The sequence below is a fragment of the Procambarus clarkii genome, chromosome 8 (assembly GCF_040958095.1).
Source record: "Procambarus clarkii isolate CNS0578487 chromosome 8, FALCON_Pclarkii_2.0, whole genome shotgun sequence".
In the NCBI taxonomy this organism is placed as follows: Eukaryota; Metazoa; Arthropoda; class Malacostraca; order Decapoda; family Cambaridae; genus Procambarus; species Procambarus clarkii.
This window is the reverse complement of record NC_091157.1, coordinates 44,838,204-44,845,931: the sequence shown is the minus strand read 5'-3', so window position 1 is coordinate 44,845,931 and position 7,728 is coordinate 44,838,204.

The window sequence follows — 7,728 nt, the reverse complement described above, 5'->3', positions numbered from 1 at the left end:
TTGGAACATAAATAGTATTATATTTATGAGGAGTGGTGAGGTGTTCACTTTAACTCCTGTGAGGGAAGGCTATAGTAGATGTGTGTGTACTCACCTCTTTGTGCTTGCGGGGGTTGAGCTTTGGCTCTTTGGTCCCGCCTCTCAACCGTCAATCAACTGGTGTACAGATTCCTGTGTCTACTGGGCTCTGTCATATCTACATTTGAAACTGTGTATGGAGTCAGCCTCCACCACATCACTGCCTAATGCATTTCATCTGTTAACTATTCTGACACTGAAAAAGTTCTTTCCAACGTCCCTGTGGCTCATTTGGGTATGTCTTTGTGTGTGTGTGTGTGTGTGCTCACCTATTTGTGCTTGCGGGGGTTGAGCTTTGGCTCTTTGGTCCCGCCTCTCAACTGTCAATCAACTGGTATACAGATTTCTGAGCCTACTGGGCTCTATCATATCTACATTTGTGTGTGTATGTGTGTGTGTGTGTGTGTGTGTGTGTGTGTGTGTGTGTGTGTGTGTGTGTGTGTGTGTGTGTGTATGTGAGTGTGTGTGTGTGTAAAATTTGTACCATATGGCGATTCTCACACTAAAACGACCGAACACATTGTAACTTTCGTGGTAAATGATTTGCTTGCATTTTATTTAATATTTTGGATGATTGCATGATGACCAAACCACACATCAGAAGATAAAAAAACGACGACGTTTCGGTCCGTCGAGGACCATTACGTCTTGATAATGGTCCAGGACGGACCGAAACGTCGTCGTTTCATTGTCTTCTGGTGTGTGGTTTGATCGTTACACCGTAACTGATAATTATTTCTTAATATTCTGAAACTTATCTGCGGTTAGTTGCATAAGTCGGAAAGAAAGGCAGAGAGCGACCTTTAACCTTTCATCTCCAGCTGTAGCCTCTCCTTGATCTTTGATTCCGGAAACTGGTTCTGTTGTGTAGCATTGTCTACCAGTGGTAGGGTGTGTGACTTCGTCTACCAGTGGTAGGTGGGTGTGACTTCGTCTACCAGTGGTAGGGTGTGTGACATCGTCTACCAGTGGTAGGTGGGTGTGTGATATCGTCTACCAGTGGTAGACTCTTCTACCAGTGGTGGTAGCTGCGAGTATGAAGTTCATCTACCAGTCGTAGGGATGGCCTTGAAACTCATCTACCAGTGGTAGCCGAATATTAAAATCTCATCTACCAGTTGGGCCTACGTTGGAAGTTCGAAACTTTCCACAATTTCCCTCCTCACTCTGGGAGCCTAACACAGGGCTCACAAACGGGTATATGAACAAACAGGAAAGACAATACACCCATTATCCCTCGGCCGAGATTTTATAGAGCGCGCACGGTGAATCGGGGGACTTCCTAGAACTTAAAACTTAATAGCTTAAAGTGGGACATTCCGATTCACAGCATGAAGCTTGGGCAGGTGTGGCCGCGCAGTCGCTTCAGTACAACCAATAAGCTCCAGTTTCAAGCACGCTGTAGGCTCTAACTTAAAGCAAACTTTAACCTCTAACTTGAACAAGCTGTATGCTACAGCTGGGGCTTATCACTAGGTGGTAAGGAGCACCAGGTGTTGACACACACCAGGTGGTGACACACACCAGGTGTTGACACACACCAGGTGGTGACACACACCAGGTGTTGACACACACCAGGTGGTGACACACACACCAGGTGTTGACACACACCAGGTGTTGACACACACCAGGTGTTGACACACACCAGGTGTTGACACACACCAGGTGTTGACACACACCAGGTGGTGACACACACCAGGTGGTGACACACACCAGGTGTTGACACACACCAGGTGTTGACACACACCAGGTGTTGACACACACCAGGTGGTGACACACACCAGGTGGTGACACACACCAGGTGTTGACACACACCAGGTGTTGACACACACCAGGTGTTGACACACACCAGGTGGTGACACACACCAGGTGGTGACACACACCAGGTGGTGACACACACCAGGTGGTGAGACACACACCAGGTGGTGACACACACCAGGTGGTGACACACACCAGGTGGTGACACACACACCAGGTGGTGGTAGCACCACGCAGGTATAAATACAGAGGGGAGAAAATTAGTTACCTAAGTTATCCCAATTTCTAACAAATTCTCTGACAACAAACACATTTTGGACTAAACTAAATTGGAACAAAATAGAAACTAAACTTGTACTAAACAGGAAATAAACTGGAACTAACCTGGACTTAAACCTGGAAATAAACATTAGTTTAATATGAATATTCACTCCTGAATTTGCTTCATACATCTCCATGAAAACTGAATAATAAATGATTAATATTCAGGAACTGAAGATTTAAAATGAAAAACTGCAAATCATTTAAAATGTATTTGATCACATCTGTCGTTCATCGGGGGCCAAAAAATCTCCGCCTGTCGAGCGTAATATTATCAAGCTGGAGAACGTCACTGAAGATATTGCGAACGATGAACGGAAAAGTTAAAATGAGTTGGAGTATCTTTGGAAATTCTTGAACCAACGTTGTTACTGAGAGAGAGATCGGCTGCTGGAGCGGCAGGAGTCTTGTTGCTGGATGTAACCGGTCAATCTGTCATCCGGAATACTGATTATAACCAAGTTTCGGTCTCATCCATACTATAACCTTCGACATAAATTCCTGTGTCATCCAGACTCATTTGACCTTTGACTCATTTCCAGTGTCATCCAAACTTCGACCTGTGACCGCCCCTCCCCCCCCCCCCTTCCTCTACAACCTCTTGCCTCATGTTGTTGTTGTTAAAGATTTAGCTACTCTGGACGAAGTGTCCATGTAGCACGGGCTATGGTGAGCCCGTAACTCTTGCCTCACTGATGACCATCTTATATCATAACGCGTCAGCTGACGTGTTAGGACGGAGTCTACATCCACTCCGTCAATCCAATCTACCAATCCTAGAGTCCCCCGTCTCCACCCACACGCACTCAATCTTCCCAGACTTCAGACATCATTTACGAAATGGATTTGCTGGAATCTCAACGATCCAATTGGAGTAGCAGCGGCTTCGATGGAGCGTCATCTCAAGGAGATGAAATCGTTCGAAGGTAACGAACTTACGTAGTTGATGTCGGCTCCTCCAGGCAAGAGTCTCCGGGAAGATGGTGCATTTCGCGACGGGGGAGACCCAGAATTTAACGACGATAACTGTTTTACGATCATGAGCTCAACAGGAACCTTCGCCTCCCTGGAAATTATACAGAAATATCAACTCTGGAGATATGTCTTACTGGCGTCGATCTGTGTGACCGAGACGACGTCTGATTCCCTGTCTATGCTGTTGCTGCCAGAACGCGTTTGTTTGTTTGCGCCAGTGTCCCCACAGGTCCCTGCGGCAGTGGTGTCCCCACAGGTACCTGCGGCAGTGGTGTCCCCACAGGTCCCTGCGGCAGTGGTGTCCCCACAGGTCCCTGCGGCAGTGGTATCCCCACAGGTGCCTGCGGCAGTGGTGTCCCCACTGTCCCCACAGGTGCCTGCGGCAGTAGACTGGGGACCCACGCCTAGCTAGAACAAGGGAGGTGATAACACCCGTGTTTCCAGTAGTCCGGTTCATCAAAACGAGTGAAACCAATTTCCATATAATCATACCTTTTGCGTGGAGAAATTTGCTTTTCATCCCAAAAATAGAAGGAAAAAAATTGTTTACGATGGTAGTCCTATTATTGTTCAGCACGAATTTTTGTGAACAAGCAAAGCTAGAACAAATATTTTTTTTTCGATACCAAATTGTTTTATCGCTTGGAAAAAAATCTGTGATCATTGTTTCTCAAATAACAAAATTATCAACTCAGTAAAGTTTATACACAAAAATTGAGTTACAGTGCAAGCAAGTATATCACTTTGATATTACATATTTTGACCACTGTTATGAAATGTTGAAAGGAACCCTAGTAATAGGCTTTCTGATGAAAGGGATCGAAGTCCCATTTCACACCCCGCCCCTTTCTGAACCATGTCTCACTTCCCTCTTCACACCTCATCTCTCCTTATCCCCTTCTTCAAGTCGTCTACCCTCTCTCTGTTGACCAGACCATACACTAGAAGGTGAAGGGACGACGACGTCTCGGTCCGTCCTAGACCCATTCTCAAGTCGATTTCTCTCTCTCTCTCTCTCTCTCTCTCTCTCTCTCTCTCTCTCTCTCTCTCTCTCTCTCTCTCTCTCTCTCTCTCTCTTCCTCTCCCTCCCTCCTTACATCTGTGTTTATTAGTCAATTAGCGAGCGTCACCCCTTTCTCTGGTACTGACGTCCGCCATCACTCCTTCCAGGGGTGTCAACTTTATGTTGGTCATCGCCGACAAAGTTTGGCCCTTGTAGGTTAGGGTGGGAACTAATTCCCCATCATTATATTGGCAAGGGTTTCCTGTTACTCAAACCCCCTTCCATCCCCCCTGTCCCGCACCCTCTTCCCGTCCCACGAGATGGGTCAGCGGCCAGGCAGCCTCCTCTCTCAGGACACAGTCCCTGGCAATCAAGCCCCTTAGGGCAGGGACGTCGAGCTCTGGTTGACCGCATGCGGCGCTTGAAGAGCACCTTTGCGGCGCTCAATCTCGTAAGCTGAGATATTTAAGCATATTTTGCCCTTTGAGACTTAAAATATTTCATTGAATGTACTCTGCGTATATGCCGTATTAATTATCTTCAGACATTCCTCATTTAATACTACAGTATCATATTACTGTCCACCACAATGGCTTAACAATGCAATGGTTGCAATGGTTAAGTGTCCACCATAACGGTTTACTGTCAACCACAATGACTTAATGACCTTCAAAAAATCCAACTTGGCCCTTAACATTGTTGAGAACTAAAGTATACTCTTGAGGCAATATACAGCGAGAGGCGAGGTACACTACTCGGTGTATATATATCTTATGTGTATGTCTGGTAGGATGTGTATACGTCCATTTAAGAGGTGGACAGATGCAGCATCCGCTGCCTCGTAAGTTGGGCAGATGAATCACATTTTAACTTATCCAGTAACTTGTGTCCACCTTTTTTTGGGTTGTTTTTGGTAAGTCTACTTTCATAAGCTTATTATTAAGCTTTTTTTTATTTGTGATCAGTAAAAATAGAGGAAGATGGCAACACCCTTAATTGAATAGATTTTTTTATTGAGGAGCGTAGAGTAGTTGCATAGTTTAAAACGGAGCTTTTTTAGGTGAAAAGGAGGGTAAGTGGTGAAGAGGAGGGTAAGTGGTGAAGAGGAGGGTAAGTGGTGAAGAGGAGGGTAAGTGGTGAAGAGGAGGGTAAGTGGTGAAGAGGAGGGTAAGTGGTGAAGAGGAGGGTAAGTGGTGAAGAGGAGGATAAGTGGTGAAGAGGAGGGTAAGGTGGTGAAGGGAAGGTAGACCAGGGTAGGGAGGGGTCGAGAAGGGTAGGGAAGGTGATAATGGGAGGCTGGTGAAAGGTAGGGAAAGTGTTATTACCTATTAATTGATCCGTACATGTTTATTTGCAAATTGCTTCCTGGCAATGTCCTGGTGAGAGATGGGATGTTGTGTATATATATATATATACGGCACGGAGGTTGAAATAGATGCGATAGATACGGCAATAGATGGAGCTCTATTGTACACTTAAACAAGGTTATCTCGTTCTAACACCACGCTGACACTTGAACCCTTCCTTGACCATATTTATGTATTTTATTTATTTCGTAGATGTGTTTGTCGTTTCTTGTATGTGTGTGTCTATTATGTATATCTGTGTGTTTGTATCTATGTATATATTACATATTATTTATGTAATTCTAAATATATTCGTATTTAAAACAACATTTTCTGATCAATATGTCTTGCAGTCATATGTTTACTATTTATATTCTTTGTAGTTCATAGACTATTTGACTTAGTATAACCTCGTGTTGTCTTGAGTCTTTGTGAGCCTTGTCACGCTAATTTATGTTACACGCTTTGCTAATGTAAATCTCACCGCTGTAAATGTTAAGCTGTAAGTTGCTTACAGCTGTAACTTGTTTACAGCTGTACACCTGTTCAGTCGAACCCACACCTGTATTGATGCCACCAGTTCTGCTCCATTTGGCAACGATGCAAGTCCTCCTCCAGCAAATTACGTCAAAGTAGTTTGTTGATGTCACAGGAATTTGTTGACGTCACTGTAATTTTACTGCTGTAACTTAGCTTTAAAATTCACTGAAATCTATCATGTGCTTTTATAACGAGGTTTTTTGTCTGGACGACATGTGTTTGTTCCATGTTTGTTAAAGGTTGTAAACACATACAACTTGCCTTTGCTTGGTTTGTCAAAAGAGGTTGTGCCAGGAATAACCTTTGATTGGTTGTCAAAGTAAGTAGTGAGAGCATACAACATACCTTCACTTATCAAAAAAGGTTATGATTAAACCACAACTTATCCTCGTGTGTCAAGAAAAGTTGTCGAAAACATTTAAATATTAGAAGAAAAAGTCAGGCTTAACCGGCTTTGGAAGATCATTTTTGTTTTGTTTGGGGGAGGAAAAAACTAATAAATAATATACATTAAAGAGTTATATATATGGTTTCATATGCGCTAAAATTTAATTCGTCATTGTTGTAAATGACGAGCACATAAAGAGAGAATAACAAGGGCTTAACCCTGGTTCGTAATTTAAAGTTGGACCAAAACACGCTAATAGCATTATATCAGTGTGGGTATTGCTAGTGAAAATGACAATAAATGCTGCAGAAAATATATATTTGTAGCGGTTTTCTATATGTATTATATTTATGGCACGTAATATTACGTGTAGTCTATAAATATGAGTTGTCGAGCGATATTTTCCGACAATCGTATTCTATGCAAACATTGGTAAAATATCATTGTTGCATTTTCAGCGCGCGCTCAGTTTCTAATTTGGTTCCTACAATACCACGCTTTGTAAAAGCTTGATTATACCACAGGCGAGAGGGAAGGAAGCTCCGTGTCCAGTGGGTATACATATACAATACCATACACTACAAAATGTTCAATTTACAAAAGCACTTAAGGAAAATGTGAGCCATAAATGTATCTTATAGTAATCGAGACGCAATGATTAACATAATTAATATTTTCGCTTTTGTATTCACGAAGGAATCTAAATGTGCGTTAATAGTAATATAACAAATAACAATTGAGTGTTCGTGTAAGTCTTCACTCAATGTGTGTGGACATGCGTGAACAAATTAAGGACACTGATTCATCAACAAATACTAGAATACTAGTTTGTTGCTTTGAACGATGTTTATATTTTCCTTGTTAAGGAAAATCTCTAATCTCTAAACTGTATTTATGACGTAAAAGTTATGTCACAGTATTTATCAACAACAACAACATCAACGCCTCAACAAGCACACACTACTTTATGGAATATATATATATATATATATATATATATATATATATATATATATATATATATATATATATATATATATATATATATATATATATATATATTGGTAGCAGTCTTTCTTGTAGACATATGTTGTTGAATATGATCGAAAGGGTAAGATTAATGATTCTAACGCGAATCTTCTCTATATTTCCTATGTCTTTCTTCCCTGTCGAAGGAAGTTGAAGAAAAGCTTGCGTCGCCAGGTAAGTAGTACCTAGTTGGAAATATTTCACAATGGCAGGCCGTCTACCCCTGTTGACGAGGCAACAGGGGTAGACGCGAGAAAGAACTCCTGTTTAATTACACCGTTCGCTCCTCT